This window comes from Hyposmocoma kahamanoa, unplaced genomic scaffold, assembly GCF_003589595.1.
Source record: "Hyposmocoma kahamanoa isolate Upper Pololo Valley unplaced genomic scaffold, ASM358959v1 92, whole genome shotgun sequence".
Taxonomy (NCBI): Eukaryota; Metazoa; Arthropoda; class Insecta; order Lepidoptera; family Cosmopterigidae; genus Hyposmocoma; species Hyposmocoma kahamanoa.
This window is the reverse complement of record NW_020654748.1, coordinates 14,371,561-14,388,322: the sequence shown is the minus strand read 5'-3', so window position 1 is coordinate 14,388,322 and position 16,762 is coordinate 14,371,561. Positions and strand designations below refer to the sequence as shown.

At 35.5% G+C, this 16,762-nt stretch overlaps 1 protein-coding gene across 2 annotated transcripts in view; it reads left to right on the top strand.

Moving 5' to 3' along the window:
* The first annotated feature begins 245 nt into the window (after positions 1 to 245).
* Positions 246 to 16,762, top strand: part of LOC113236458 (actin-associated protein FAM107A) — a 42,417-nt gene continuing 25,900 nt past the window's right edge. Inside the window, exon 1 of one of the 2 annotated variants that reach the window (XM_026472534.1) lies at positions 246 to 388. The gene's annotated coding sequence lies outside the window, so the exon portion shown is untranslated. Of the gene's footprint in view, positions 443 to 16,762 lie in introns of both variants that reach the window. The other variant, XM_026472533.1, reaches the window with a different exon arrangement.

Sequence of the window (16,762 nt, the reverse complement as noted above, 5' to 3'; positions counted from 1 at the left end):
AGGTATGCATTGAATGACGTGTCTTTTTATTTCAGCTTTAATAGTTACTACTAAATAGTATTTTAAATGTATACTTTGCCTCTTGCAAATCTTTGGTCACTACATATTATAATGATTAAAATATTAATTATCATTGACAAATTCATATCATTCGTTAGTTTGGGTGTGTAAAAAGTAGCTACACTAAGTTGCGCGCGCCGCTGCTGCGAGTAAGTTTTGTTTACACCAATCAAATCAAGCGGAGAGCCGCACCGTAGTGCACAGTGGTTGTCTGCCTGTTTGTTGTCGAGTGAGACACGCGAATCGATGTGATATAAATTCTAACAAAATATTGTAATTTCATCACAGAAAAATCCTTTATTAAATATCTATCGTGCTTAAAATTGTTGTGGGTAGTAATAATTGCTTGCGTGTAATTTGCGGGCGAAGATTTTTGAGAAAGGTGAGTAAATTTAATAAAAATTAGATACAGTTTCATGGGGTATTTTAATTTTTTTCTCATTTTTACTTACGTTATGCTTGCCGTTTATGGTTTTTTTTTAAATCATTTGGCTTATCGTACAAAATTATTTATTTGATGTAATATTCCTTCACCTCCTTCCAATCTTTCTTTTATTTACTTACGTTAAACTAGCTTTATCCTGCGGCTTTGTCTCTGTAGCTATCGAAAGTATATAAAATGCTGACAAACGGACAGGACCAGACATAGACTAACTTATTGTCTTCAGTCGGTGCCCTGAAATATATAACAAATGTCTAATTTTCACACATTAAATGAGTTCCGCACATACATGTGTAAATGTACCGTTTTTTAATAAAAGATGTAGACACTCCTATTTGTATATACAAATATATCTCAAATATTATTTAGTTCATGTTTTTTTTTAAATCATTTGGCTTATTGTACAAAATTATTTATTTGATTTAATATTCCTCCATATCCTACCAATTTTTCTTTTATTTACTTATTTAAACTAGCTTTATCCTGAGGCTTTGTCTCTGTAGTTATCGAAAATATATAAAGTGCTGACAAACAGATAGGACCAGACATAGACTAACCTATTGTCTTCAGTCGGTGTCCTAAAATATATATTAAATGTCTAATTTTCACATATTAAATGAGTTCCGTACATACATGTGTAAATGTACCCGTTTTTAATAAAAATTTAGATAATCCTATTTGTATATACAAATATATCTCAAATATTATTTAGTTTCGTATGATAGCTCTTTTGTAGAGCTAGGTACGGTCTACTCATTGAGACAAACAGTGTGTGATTTTTTTCTTTTCTAAGTAGCAAAAAAGTATAAACTTGATGCCTATTAATATTATGCGACAGTAGAAATCTAATACATTTTAAGACTATACATCCCACTTTTTTACTCCTTTCTCTCTCTGTTGCTACTTTTTGACGCTTGATTAACGACGTATTAATATTTGTTTGTATTTATATTTCACTTAATATATTATTTTTACATTGTAATATGATTTGCATAGATGAATATATGTATAAAGAAAATATTACATGTACTTGTTAATCTGGACTTATTTAAAAAAAGAACTTGCTACACCTTTATCCGATAAACAAATTTATTGATTGATTGATTGACTTTTCGTGGTATTAAGTAATGAATATTATTACTTAAAGTTTTATGACTTGTAATTTTCCCGATATTCTGGAAAACTCCTTGGTCACGAGTTGGCATAGATAAATGTTCATATATCATAAATTGTCGACATAATGTTTATAGTAGCAGTAGAGCTCCCTGTGAAAGAGTTCATCCAGGGAAGTACTGCCACCTTACCTATTTCTGCTGCCAAGCAGTAATGTCAGCATTACTGTCTTCCGGTTTTGAAGGGTAAGGGTGCTGGTGAAATTACAGGCACATGGACGTGTCAACTTATGACTCAAAGTGTCGGGCGCAGTGGCAGTGTCCCTCAGATCTTTGCGATTTAAAACTCTAAGTGGCACTGCAACTGTTATGGACAGGTGTGTAGCTTACCATCAGACGCACTACTTGTTCGTCCCGTCACTTGACATTGTAAAAAACAGAAAATTAAATTTTGAAAAAGAAAGTTTGTGGATGGATAGAACAAAATCCTCGAGTCGTAAAGTTAATTACCTACCAGAAACGAGTTTGGAACCTCATGTAGATAGCCGACAAAGTCAACGATAAAATGACTTATTTTGTATCTTATTGGTATGCAAACAACACCAAATAAACATCAATTCTTCAGTTCATAAACAAACAATGAACACACGACGTAATGTCAACGTCGATGATTGTGGTTTCAGCTTCTCATTGTAGTAAACGTTATTGTTTTAAATCGTGAAATAAGACGAGACACGTCGTTCAAATATATTGATAACAAAATTACAATCATTGCTTATTTTAAGTTGATATGTGATTTCATTGATAACAAAGTTGTTATGCGATTATACAAAATTATGATCGCATATTGTTTAAAAACATTAACTGTACTTTAATTGGAGACTCCGTGTATTTGTGGTTCGGTTTTGTTATCTTAGTCTCATTGACGTCTTCAGAATCCGTCAAATATTATAAGTCGGTTATAGTTGCCTATAGGTACATTTTACCTGCGTAGTTGGACAGGTAATCCTGTTAGGTGGCCGTGACACGTTACCCGGTTTCAAGCCACTTGTGGACAAAAGTGGTTAGTAGTATCGGATCCGTGGTGGCGATGTGCGATACGAAGACTCGGAAAACCTCACCTGCTATTCTGGAGAAACTTGCCATCTATGAAAATGGTATAAAATAGCCCATGTAGTTTGAATCGTGTTTGTGTAGCTTTATGTTCACTTGTTTCTCAAACCTTTACATTACATTTGTGTTGTACACCCAAGGCATATAATATATACGAACGACTTATAGTACCGGCACGGTATGATGGCCGTTTTGACGTTTGTCAAGTTTCGTATTAATTCTAAATTAATTGTAATTGATGGAGCTAATTGCTGTACATTATTGTCAACTGTACATCAGTGACGAGCTGTAAAATTTATGGAATATATAAGTTTACGACACAAGTTTACGGCATTTGTTGTTCGAAATTCGAAATTTTATAAGATGAAATCTAACACGATCGTCACTTACGGGATCGTTGGCCAGCACAACTTCTACCTCCGGCGAACTCGCGTCAAAGCTTAATGCAAAACAAAGCAGTTTCGAATTGGACGATATACTATTAAGTAAACATTTTTATTTTGGTTTTATTAAAACTTGTTAATCAGCTACCCCTTGCAATACTAGTTATAAATCTTAAATAGACGTGACTCGCATTTCATTATATTTTTTTCTTCATTACATTGAATTGAGATTTGACCTCACTATTGTACAGAACGGCCGGTACTGTAATAAATAAGCCTTTACTCCGCAACAACTTAGTTAATAATTTAGTCGCAATAGAGCTCCTTGTGAAAGAGTTCGTCCAGGCTTACCATTTCTACCGCCAAGCAGTAATGTGAGCCGCGTAAATTGCCGCGTTCCAGTTTTAAAGGTTTAAGGGTGGTGATGAAATTACAAGCACATGGGACTTGTCAACTTATGTCTCAGGCTGACGGGCTCAGTGACAGTGCCCCTCAAATATCTGCGATTTAAAGCCCTGAGTTGCACTGCAACTGTTATGGACTGGCGTGTCGCTTACCACCAGACGCACGACTTGTTCGTTCCGTCACTTGGTATCATAAAAATACCTATCAACATTTCATGGTAGTCTTTAAGAAGAGATTTCATATGAGGACTTCTTAAATTATAAGACCAACGCCTCTTTATCCATTTCTGTCGATTGGTATTTGGTACAACGGTACAACCTTTGCTTTTGTATTACATGCGGATTGAATTCAGCATTGTATTTGACCATTAGTAATTAATTAGTAATGCATAATACAATAGTAGGCACATCCCATAAATGTTTGTGATATAATTTACTATCAAAAGTCATGTACTTCTACTTATTCGTATTGTAATGACAACCCGATTGCCAAATTATGCTTTTAGCGTATTCGTAGTACTATACGGCTAGTTGTCATTTGGCACACGTAGCACTGCGGGTTAGACAAAAGCACAACCTGTTCGCTTTCACGCCTCATGGTTGTGACACCTGATCGCTGTGACATACTGCACCAGTCCCGGACTTTATTGTAAAACGTCTTCCTCTTGCGTATTTTTATTGCCTTTGTAGAATAATGTAGCTAAATATTTACTACAATCAATTCATTTACATGTGTGGATTGTTTATAAAATTGTGCATATGTGAGTAGCAGTAGCGAGTTCATATAACTCGATTTCCACCGGCTTGCCTAAAATTTTCAACTTATTATCAAATACTACATTTTGTGCTAAATGTTATGTGTACAATAAGTTAACCAGTGAAATGAAGTATACTAGTACCTTGTGTGCTAATAAGTCGTGTTTAAGTGTCGCCAAGGCACCACTTTTTATTAAGATAGGTGTTTTTAGTTTTGCTCCGGCTTTACTAACGACAATTTTCACGCATCGCCACTGGTAAGTAGTTAACACATTAAATGAACTAATTACTTAGAACATATTAGAACAATTACTATTGTACTGCATTTTCTAATACATAAAATAAATGATGATATAAACGACATAATTGAACATAAGCATATATCTACATAGCTGTAATAACAATAACCGTATCCGTCCTCAAAAAACACCATTAGTCGGTACTTGATAAAAGCTTATTGTTTAGAAATAGTTTCAATGGGACGATGAACAACGTCACAGTAACTGTCAATGTTGGTTGGGAATGCCCTTCCTAGATTTACAGTAATTTGTTGTTCGCGTATCGCTACATGTATGTGAAAGGAGATTAGCCCCGCTTTAATCTATACCGTCTCGTAAAGACAAGTTCCTGTTATCTCAACAACGTATTATCATTCAGAATACGCTCTGGCAGCAGTCGCACTCGTTAATATATCTCGACAAACCGTGTTGTAGTTGTCGCTAAGCAAAATGTTACATAACGTTGATAATGCCGAAGAAACGAGTGAAAAAGACCCAAGTATGTATTGCAACGTAATTTAACAGCAAGTGCAATTTTGTAATTACAAAAACTATTTTGTGAAATTGTAGTCAAATTAAAATTGTTTGGCATTTACAGTGAACTTTTGTTGACGGTTTTATTTTTGTACGATGTGCCTACGTGCGACTATGCGGACACTACAGTTATCTTTTGTACATCGCATGACAATACGCCGTTGGTGCATTTCGTATGCAAGCCGGGACATTTGGCACGGGGGCCGAACAAAGGGCCTAGCATAGAGGATAAGCTGCTAGCACCATGGGTGGCGGGATATCTTTCCTTTTTCAAGACAGTCTATTTCTAGGCCTTAGTTAAACTTAGTTATAATATGTGACACGCGGATATCGCCGTGGGAATATATTATTAGAACAATAGGGGACCCAACGACGATTCTTAAGGACTGTTAATTAAGTAATTCTTTACGCATCGTTCACGTACTATTAATTTATTTTTATTAGTGGGTCATAGTAATTGCGCAATTAATTTTTCATTCGACATTCGACACAGCAACTTTGTTATACCATCTTTGCGACACATAAACAAAGCATAGAGGTGATAATTGCAACTCATGCTCTCGCGCAAGGTTTATGTGTTTGAAAACAGTTTGCTCGTATATACCAAATTGTTATTGGTGCGCACGGAAATCTAAGTTGGTACAGAAATACCTTTACCATTGTTCGGCCTATCAAAATATCCAAGTTTGTTTCTACATTTGATTGATTGAAATGTGTAATAATAACAGTAATAACATAGCTTACGTAAAATTAATTGCGTCACAGTTAAATACGGTACTTAGGGCAGTTAACGCTTACGCTATAAAACAATAAATGGTGGATTATTAAAATCTGTCGCAAGTCACGCAACTTAGCCAAATAATCCAAAAGACTCAGTCGAGCTATAAAAATATCTGACTTTTGAGAATCAAATTTTTTTTGTGTTGTTATAGAGCCACATGTCCGTTTGATAAATTTTGCATGAATTTTATAACACAATATATCATTTTTTACTTGTAATTGTATACCGAGTATCTAGCTACCAGTCTGCCCTTCTTGCAAAGATAATTTTCGTAAAATCCTTTGATAGCGATCATCGCAATTAAACTGCATTAACTTCCGTAGCTGCCTACTTTTCAGTATTTAATTTATGCACCAAGTGTCACTTCATTCACTGTATACATGTAAAAAGGCAAGCGTAAAATCCTATTAATATTCATACATGTTTGACAAATACGTGGTCAGTAAAGAAAAGAGGGTAACAATATCGATTCTTTCCCCTTTAAAAATTGCATCATGCATGTCAAGTGCGTGCGTAATCTATAAATTAATTTTAAGGCAATATTGTCGTTTGTTTCAATAATTCTGTACACATATTTACACTTTATGTATGTATATGTTAAGTACGTTGTGGCACTGCAGAGTACGTAGCAGGTGATGAAAGAAAGTTAACAGCATTAGAGCAAAATAGCATCCTCATATGAAAGTGGCGGAATTGTCGTCTTACAACACGGCTATTACGCATTTGTCGTAATTTTTGCCGAGAACGCAGCAAACGTGCTATCCGAGATAAACACATTATACTTATAGTTCCAACCTGTTACTACTTATGATTTATTACCACATAACAATCGTATGTTCCTACTTCATCTACCGCTGCATTTTTGTATTATATTTCTTCAAGTACGTCAACTTTCCCATTTCACGTATTATCTTATTATCTCTACATTTCAACGACGTCGATTACTTATCATCCTTACTAATAATGTCAATCAAGCTAGTCTTACTCATTAAAGCATTTAAAAAACTACACGCAATCTTGTTGATTTTCAGTTTCGATGAAAAATGCGATTTTAAAATAATAGAATACATTGCCTAATATTACGATTCTCATTCTCACTTGCCACAATCATAATCATACATATACGTAATTATACCCCCTTGAATGAAAATTATACTGGTACTACCATCAATTTACATGAAGTCTTTGTTTCCGTGGTATATTTGGTGGCAGTTGGGCAGTTAGTGCTAGCAATAGTTAACATACGATCGTCGGGTGCATTGAAAGGGAAAGTGTAGGCGAGTATGGCACCTCAATTACCCACCGACTTTAATCCGTAGTAATTCTAACCTCGCTAGAGTCTGGAATTCTCTAGAATACTATGTAAGGCAACGTAGGACTTTATACACTTGCCGCGCTATTATTATCTAAATATCACTGAGTATAAAAGCTAGTTAGCTTACAGCGTAAACAGAAAGGAATTACGTGAGTGGGAAACCGGGGCCACCTTTTGAAAACGATGAATCAAGCTTTATGATAAGGACGTGTTCCGCTATAAGCAAGTCCTTGAGCACGAATTCATCTCACGAGAATCTACAAAAACATAAGTACTCTTATTGTTATATTCTTACAAAATTTTTAGTAGTAAGGCTTGCACATTGTACGCGAAACAAAAGAATTCAGCCTACATTTCCGTTTTGTGATTGCGTTGGCATGAGACGCCGCTTGGCGCCAGCCTTCCCCATTATAATAGTACCTTACGTGTTTTTCTGTTTTGTTAGATTTTTTGCCACTTTACAGATATGACTTTTAGTGTAAAAGCATTTCTGTATTGAATCTTGACATGTTTTGTAAGCTGCTGAAATAAGTCCTTCATCCTTCAATTCCGGTGTTGTGGCGTAGCATTACGTCGCTGACGCTAGGCGGGCGGCAAGTAGGGCGCGACGCGAAAAGCTCCGTCTGCCTCCAGAGGTCAACGCCCTAGCCCTGCCCGTGAACGCACTACGAGGGATGCCCTCCATTATTGTTGTCGATATACTTCGCGGAACTACACGATTAAGTTTCTTTTATATTCAACTTCTGGGTCATGAACTTTGATCGCCTGAAATAGACTGGCAGGTTACAGCATTTTACCACCTTATAAATTCTGCTATCTAATAGTGAGTTTAATTACCTGATCTCACCTCTTCGTCATTGTATGTCAGATTTTAGTTACGATTCATCTTCTTTAAGTTATTATAACACTAAAATACTATGAAGCGTACTTAATACTCATCCACGGAACAATTATGAGAAGTCAATCGTGATATTTTACTCAACTTTGTGGTTAAGCGAGAGGAGTCGCATATCCCCAATTTGTCACACAAACAGGAAAGCCGCTCCGATCACGTCGTCGGTTTACACAGCGTAGTAACCCGGAATTCATTGTCTGTATTATATACATTTGAGTCTGTATACAAACATATCGATATGTCGAAATGTGAAGGAAGACACTATCATCATGTAATTTGCGAAATGCATGAACACCATTAAATTACTGGCGCTAGGTAGACACGTTTCCATTTCGAAATAGCTTGATAAAAATAACTACTACATATACATAGAATAATACTGCGAAAGTGTTGATAAAAAACAAAGGAGCGGTCAAGGCGAGGCGTATCACATGTTTACCTTGTCACAGCATAAGAACCAATATTTATGCTGATAACTTAGTCTATGCTGATAAAGTGAACCATTTCAACTCCTTTTATATAAAGTTTTGCATTTTCTGAAATGCCTCTTTCATGCAAATGTGGTGGCCATGAATATACAGGGAATGCTAAGATATTCTTGTTGCAAATGCGTCAGTTTTTTTTTTGTGGTTTTTGTGGTGGAAGTGGTACCGAGGTTATAGAATTTTTTTGGACATAATTTATACTTCCCTGCGTTTACCATGGGCATTATAAGCAATTTGGCGATCGCTTAATCCAATTTACGCCTTAATAGCTATATCTGCACATGAAACGGTTACCTCGATACAAATTTGGCTTAGTAAGTCTATGTCGCCGCAGCACAGTTGGACCATGTTTGAGCATAGCCAAGTTTCGTTTTCCTCAATAAAATAATCCACGTTGACAGTCGTGACTCCCGACTTTCGCTTAACGAAACATATATATATCAGTGATTTCTATAGATGCACCTCGTTTTGATGCGCATAAAATGTGGTCCATTAGAGAAGCACACATATTGTGTTTCTTATAACAAAGTTACATACAAACCTGTTTGATTGTGATGAAACATGTACGTATTAGGCTAATTTGTAAAATAAATGAAGACGGAATTAACAAACGGATAGATCACGTCATTGGGGTTATTGAAATAACAACTTTCTTTATTTTTTTGAATTGATAGTACTATATTTTATTTTGTTGAAAATATAGGATGCGTGTGTAGTTCACTAAACATTCGCGCATAGAAAACACAGAAAAACGTACATTTATTGCCTTACTGAATTTATTACTACATTCATCATCAAAGGGTAACTTTTAAAATAAAATCTTGATAAGTTAATAATAAATATTTAAATCCCTGGCTGTCCTAAGGGGCTCTTTTTTAATCAGTTTTAGTGTCCACTAGGCTGCAATTTAGTGTCAATCGAGTGCTTTGCTACTTTGAGATAAGGGACATTAGTTAGTATCGTTGTCAGTCAGTGATTCGAAGTGTCCTTGCGATCAAACAGGGTGAGTCCCCTTAATCTCGTACAACCCTTTCTGTCACACCCTAGTAACTTTCAAACGAACGGTAATGTGTAACGACATACTGGCATTACGGTTACAAAAAGAACGATTTTGTTGATAATATTTTGGGGCTTTGCGGTTATACAACGTATAATATGGTTGTTGAACGCTTTGTACACATCGCTCCAAAGTTTATTATATATAGCTACATGATAATATTTTTCCTTTATTCCTGATAAAAACAATACAAAAATTCCCTCTTATTTACTGGTGTTTCGTAAGAAATAGTTTAGACGCTACAAAAAATTTACATGCATAACGTGCGTCATCAAAACAATGAAGCTCTATTAGTTTTATTGCTGCTCATTGGTCCTAAGCGGCAATGCACTACTGCATATGTTCTTTGGTCGAATTATTTGACCTCCAGCAACGAGGCACACGGGAAAAGTATTCGAGTCATAACTGTCATCAAGAGTTTAACGATGGGACGCCCGCATCAGGAAGTGGTTTATTGATTGTGAGGCCACGTCAACGGGAATCCCATTCAACGTTGATTGCCCATGTCAACACCTTCAATACTGATTTAGTTCAGTACGTACACATTCGTAGAACCACCATTTCACAATACCCGTAATTTCTACGGCTATTTCTGTCGACCCGCTGCGAGATGTGTTTATTGGTTTAGCTCTAATACGAGATCGAGAATTGAATGGTGATTATTTTGTTTACTGGAATCATTTTTGCTTTTGAAGGGATGTTTATGTATGCTAAATAAACGCGTGTTTTGGTTATTAATTTATTGATTTTTTTTTATTTGTTACCCAATTATAAAGCCTTGCGCTCTAGCAAGTAACAGAACCAAGACCGCTTAGTTCTGGTTCTGTTATTTGTTTAAAGGTGTAGAAGGATGGTAGTGTACGGGATATGCTATTAGTTTAAACGTTCCAAAGTGTTTTGTAAGCGCTCCCTATCCATTTATAATTTATGGCTTATAAACATCCGACCGTATGTATACTTAGATACCTACTGCATGCTTTTTGGGAATCATATCAGGAAAATATTCCTCGTACCATTTTCTTTGGTCGGGTTATAAACCTATACTTTTATTGTCTAATAGTTGCCTCTGAATAATTACCCAAATCGTAAACCAGATAAAAGAATGCCCCTTAAATAACGGCATAACATGCGATTGAAGTTCTGTTTCTCGGTACATTAAATTGTAGGTATCAAATACGGCATGCCTTTTACGCACACATCTATACGTTAACAATTTGTATCAATCTATAACAATACTCAGTAGGTATTATTGAATAGCATTAAAATACTAATCATTGGCAATAAAAAAAAAGACGTGACAAAAACTGCACAGCGATGAAGATTCACAACCCTCAGAAATCGTGTAGTGAAGTCCCCAACGCGCATTGGGCCAGCGACAGCGTTGCGAACTATGGTCTAAACCCTTGCTAGGGAAGAGACCCATGCCCAGCAGTGGGACGTATAAATGTGTTTATATTGATGATGAATTTGCAATCCTAATATTGAATTATTAAATGTGCAACTAGTTGGCTCATCAAGATATGCTCCTCTATATTTTTGTTAAGTCGTTTAGTTTATTAAACCCAATGATTAAATTATAAAATATAGGGCTAAGGCCCATTGAAAACCAGCGTCACAGCCTGGTCTTGGTTGTGACTTTAGCTGAATGGGATTCTTTTGCAAACGCCTCACACATGTCGGTATAGTGTTATGTAACTTGTTGTTTAAATGTTGTTACGCTGTTTTTTGTGTTATTTCTGTTTTTATTTATATTAGTCTTTATTTTGTGTCTTTTTTAATATTGTGGCGTTGCAATATATAGTTTCTATTCTGTTCTATTCTCAATATTAATTTATGTGGTATATTTTTTTCGTCTGCTACAGTACGGGAGTTGAGCAACATAGTAGTAGGTAAAAGAATATCGATTTAAACTTCTATACTATTAAGTGGGTAGATACTTGTTATTGCGTTATAATAATAATAAACGTCACAATTAACATACTTATTTGCTCTATATCAAACGTAAAAGTTTTGTTTCCACTTGTTAAATATTTGATTAAATTACACCTGAGTACACTTTCTTTATTTGAATATGGAAACAACTAAAAGTGGTTTCAAACTTTTTCGGACTCTTTAACATAACATAACAACTTTCACGATATTTTATTTTTGTAAAAAGTATTTTGAAATGCACTGTCTTTGATCGGGAAAGTAGACCGTTTATACAATTGTGACTTTTGTTATATATTCCAATTTTCATTTCTCGTTGTGGTCCTAAACCGCCAAAAGGTTTTATTTTATTAAATATCATGACTACCACGATACTTATTCATTTGTCTTGTTAAACTTCTTTCTTCTTCTTATTTAAGAGCTAGGGTCTTGTCGGTGGAGTAATCGCTAATCCGATTTCCTGATACGACACGACATTAACTTTTTCGTTAATCTGATCTAAGTAACTTCGTCTCGGTCTTCCTCTGCCTCTCTTTCCTTTGATCTTCCCTTCTATTATGTTTCTACGAAAACTGTTGTGACGCATCAGTTGCCCAAACATTTGTTAAACTACTTCACTAATTTGTTATTATTATTGGTAGAAAAATGGAACAGTTAGTACGAGAGATGGTCCCGGTATGGCAACAGACGTCGAGCCCAGAGTCATATCGATTTTTTTTGTTATAAGCACATTGATATTTGAGGGATCGTGAATTTCAAATGCAATTTAAACTTGGAACTATCAATAGATCGAGAGTGCTGTTAGTAAAGTCGTTTACATCAAAGGAGTCTGAGCGGACTCTAATTCAATAGCATACTTAATTAGAAATGCCGAGATACTTAAGGTCTGAATGGTGGTACTACTTTAAATTCAAACTAACTACGTGAAGGCGTTTGCGATTAGGATGCATTCAAAGGCTCTATGATGTGCATATTTAAATGTACAGTCGGTTACCTCAGATTTTTAAGAACTTTCCACGTATTAAAATATATAACGTACATTTGAAGTAATCTTGGGGTATCAACTGTGCACTATTTGTCTTCAGTCGATTGAAAATTATTGCGTGTTATTTTGTAACTGGGAATTTGAAATGATTGCCTACATAATCTTACAAAAATGCCGTTTCTGTATAGCAACGAATGCTTTCTTTTATGGTACTGCGTATATCAGTGAACTACCCTATAATGAGCATGCTTACGTAATGTAGACTTGCTTACCTCATGTGCTTGCCAACCTGCATTGGGATGAGATAAGTAGAACAGGAAATAAGCGACAAAATGCGCTTATACAGCTTTACGTATCTCTAAATAGAAATGTAAAATGCAAGTAACATTAAGATAAGTATGTTTCTGTCATAAGCCTATGACAGAAACATACTGTCGCTATAAACGTGTTGAGGCTATGTAAATACGCAACAACATAATAACGTAGAATGAAACTTACGTTCAATAACAACTGGGCCTATGCCAGTTAAACTTTTTATATATTTAAAAAAGCTGTACGTGATTTCTCCAGCTCCTAGGTGTAACATTAAACATTGCCACGTTAAACGTTACATTTTTAAACTATGAAGCGTTTTATCATAAAATCGATCTATCTACATTTGCACTTCTCTATCAATAAATATTTTCAAGGAATGTTTAATGAAAATTTAGTCAGCCGTTTCTACCAGTGATTAAGAATCAAATTTTATAAAATTTTACCTTAATACGTGTACCTCCCCGCCTCTACCGCCACTTACCTATTCTACAGCTAATTGAATGTGGAGTGACTATAATGCCTTGATGTCGTCAATTAAATTAAAGGGGTGCGTACTTAATCTCGTTCGACTGTGATATTAGTGTATCCGTGTCACGTCCACGATGGTTCGGAGACATTTTGTGACCCATGCTGTTAACACGTTATTTATGACGCTATAGATTGTAGAAATACTAATTATGGTGATAAAGTATATCAAATTACTTCGTAAGCTTCCACCCCTCCTAGAGTTACTAGATCTTATCAACATATTATATAAATATTTGAATTCTGTAACCTTGTTCGTACGTGAAATTTATAAGGACATTCATGGTCTGTAACAGAATAACCTATCACAAAGTTGAAAATTTTTACGAGTTCATACTTTTTATTTAATTCTTTATAACAATATCGATTATACACCTCTAGAAGTCTCTTTAATGTTTTATTATAATTATTATTTCCATTCCTCCACCCTGTACGTCCCATTTATTTATTAGACTCTTACAAGCTTATAACTTACTATTATCACATAATGTCGTTTATTCATTAATTGACTTACAATAGTGTATCTACTATAGTTTTTATTACAGTTATCGTTAACTAATTTTTGTAATACAGCTAGTGAAACTATTTTTTAGTCTTTTTATTATAAAATAAGTGCTTTAATATGTGTTTTTCTTATTATGTTTAATTTATAAAATACAATATAATACAAACATAATATATACATAAAATATTATGTATATATTATGTTTAATAAGTGCGTAAGTTTTCCCCAAAAATCAATGTGAGTAAATCAGCTATACAGCACGTGACACCCCGTAATCCGTTCTAGAAAGATGCTTGAATAAGATACCACTATATCACCACCAATAACTTTTAAACCTATAATATTTTAACTTTAAAATGATTAAAAAAAAATTTATTGAGATAATTAATCTTGATCATTATGTGAAAACTTTAAAATAAAAATGAAAACGAACGGAAATTTGAGAACAGTCAAAACCTTATTAAGTACATATACATGTGACTTAGGTATATTGTGAATGCAATAATTTTGTTAATGTTTCTCTATTATTCTTTTGTTTTGTGAAGGTGAATAAACACGTAGGAAACAATATTAGTCATCTAACAATAGACTTAGCAAATGTATTGTCTGCTTATACATTTTGGAATAATACATACCTTGTTATAATGATGTTTATGAAAATGGCCACGGAGCCTCGAACAATGTTCAGAATATTAACATAACCGAAATCAAAGAAAATATTTTTTAAACGTACTCTTGAAAAATGTGTAAAGACTAGATGTAGTGTGCAGGCTGGAATTCAGACGCACTCTGAATAGGGAATACGTCCTGAGAGCCTACCTGTAAGGAAACTAAGAGGAATACTTGCTAGCTAGGCATTCAAAAGAATTCCCTACTCAAAGAATGCGGAGCACTCCGCGCCCAAGCTTTACTTGAGAATTTTTCTTTACCGTACGTTAAATAGAAACGTGAGAAAGCAAAGAATTAGGTCTCTTTCGTCACGATTTGGTTTGTATGGAATTAATTGTTAACTAACACGTTAGGCGTAAAAGCCTCGTTTATTGGTTTAACGAGCTAGATTTAACAAGCAGCCTTCAGAGAATGACGTCAATTGTTTTAGCAAATGAACATCAGCAACGGCCTTGCCAAGCAATATGCTAGATGGGGGCTAAATATATCCGTAGGTCAAGGGTCAGCCAATGAAAGGAAAATCGATCTTCCAAATTAACTCATTGTACACATGGAAATATTTTATATATTTAGTAGCAGTAGAGCTCCTTGTGAAAGAGTTCGTCCAGGGCAGTGCTGCCACCTTACCTATTTCTGCCGCCAAGCAGTAATGTCCGCATTACTGTGTTCCGGTTTTGAAGGGTAAGGGTGCTGGTGAAATTACAGGCACATGGGACTTGTCTCATTATGTCTCAGGGTGATGGGCGCAGTGGCAGTGCCCCTCAAATCTTTGCGATTCAAAGCTCTGAGTGGCACTGCAACTGTTATGGACAGGCGTGTAGCTTACCATTAGGCGCACGACTTGTTCGTCCCGTCACTTGATATTATAAAAAATATATATGATAGGAATAAATTTCGAACAATGTTGGAAAACCAAGACTTAAATCTGTGTTGCAACTTTCTTCAAAGGTATAATTTGAATTAAAGTGTGCACCTGAATTAAGAAACACGGTGCCTCTTTTATCTCACAGTATTAAAGTGTTGGATGGTAAACAGATTTAATACCAGTCGTAGATAAAAAATATTAACTGTTACGTAGGTATTTCTATAGTATTGTAGATAATAGATTTAGGCATTGATAATAATGTGGACACAAATCCTGGTGTACTTAATGTCTACTCTACATAGGGCGCACTATAAGTTTCCGGAACTGGCCACTTATATAAACAATATTTAAAAAGTAATTGCAACATTTGAAAATGGAACTATTTGGCTGTAGAATACGGTTTGTTTCCTCTGACTGTCACTTGTTTTTAAATTGTGGCGTCATTTTAGAAATTGGTTGTCTACATCACCATGGATTTAATTCGTGATAATTTTCGTAGTATCATTTTCTACGACTTTAAGTGTAATTTAACAGCTCAGCGGAGGTCCGCTCGGCTTCAAACTGAATGTGAATCTCAATGACGAATTTCGTGATGGTCGCCCGTCTACTGCTGTGAGCAACAAAAACATTGATGCTGTGCATCGTATGATCAAAAAAGACAGGCATGTGACATACCATGAAATTCGGGCATCTTTAGGCATAGGCATGAGTCAAATATAATCAAATACTACACAAACATTTGGATGTGAGAAAGCTGTGTTCTCGGTGGATCCCACACAATTTAACTGAGGCTCAACAAAGGGATCGCGTCACTTGGTGCAATGCCATGCTTACCAGATTCAACGAAGGGGCAAAAAATTTGGGGTGGAACATAGTAACAGGTGACGAAACATGGATTTATAGTTGCGATCCCAAAACAAAGCAGCAATCGAGCGTATGGGTCTTTCGAGATGAGCCGAAACCAATCAAAGTGGCGCGCGTGCAAAGTGCCTCTAAGCGGATGATTGCTTCTTTATTTAATAAATCTGGATACGTGGCTACTGTTGCTTTTGGAGAATCGTTGTACCGTGAATAGTGATTGGTACACGACCATTTGTTAGCCGGAAGTTATTGACAAGCTCCGTAAAAATAACCGTAATCGCCGTATCATCTTGCACCACGATAATGCCAGTTCTCACACGGCCAGACAGATAAATGAATTTTTTGAAGGTGAACAACGTTGACCTTATGAGCCATCCCGCGTACAGTCCCGACCTGGCACCTTGTGAGTTTTATTTATTTCCAAAAATTAAGAACCAGTTACGCGGTCAACGATTTTCATCACCTGAAGAGGCTGTCGAAGAGTATGAAAAAT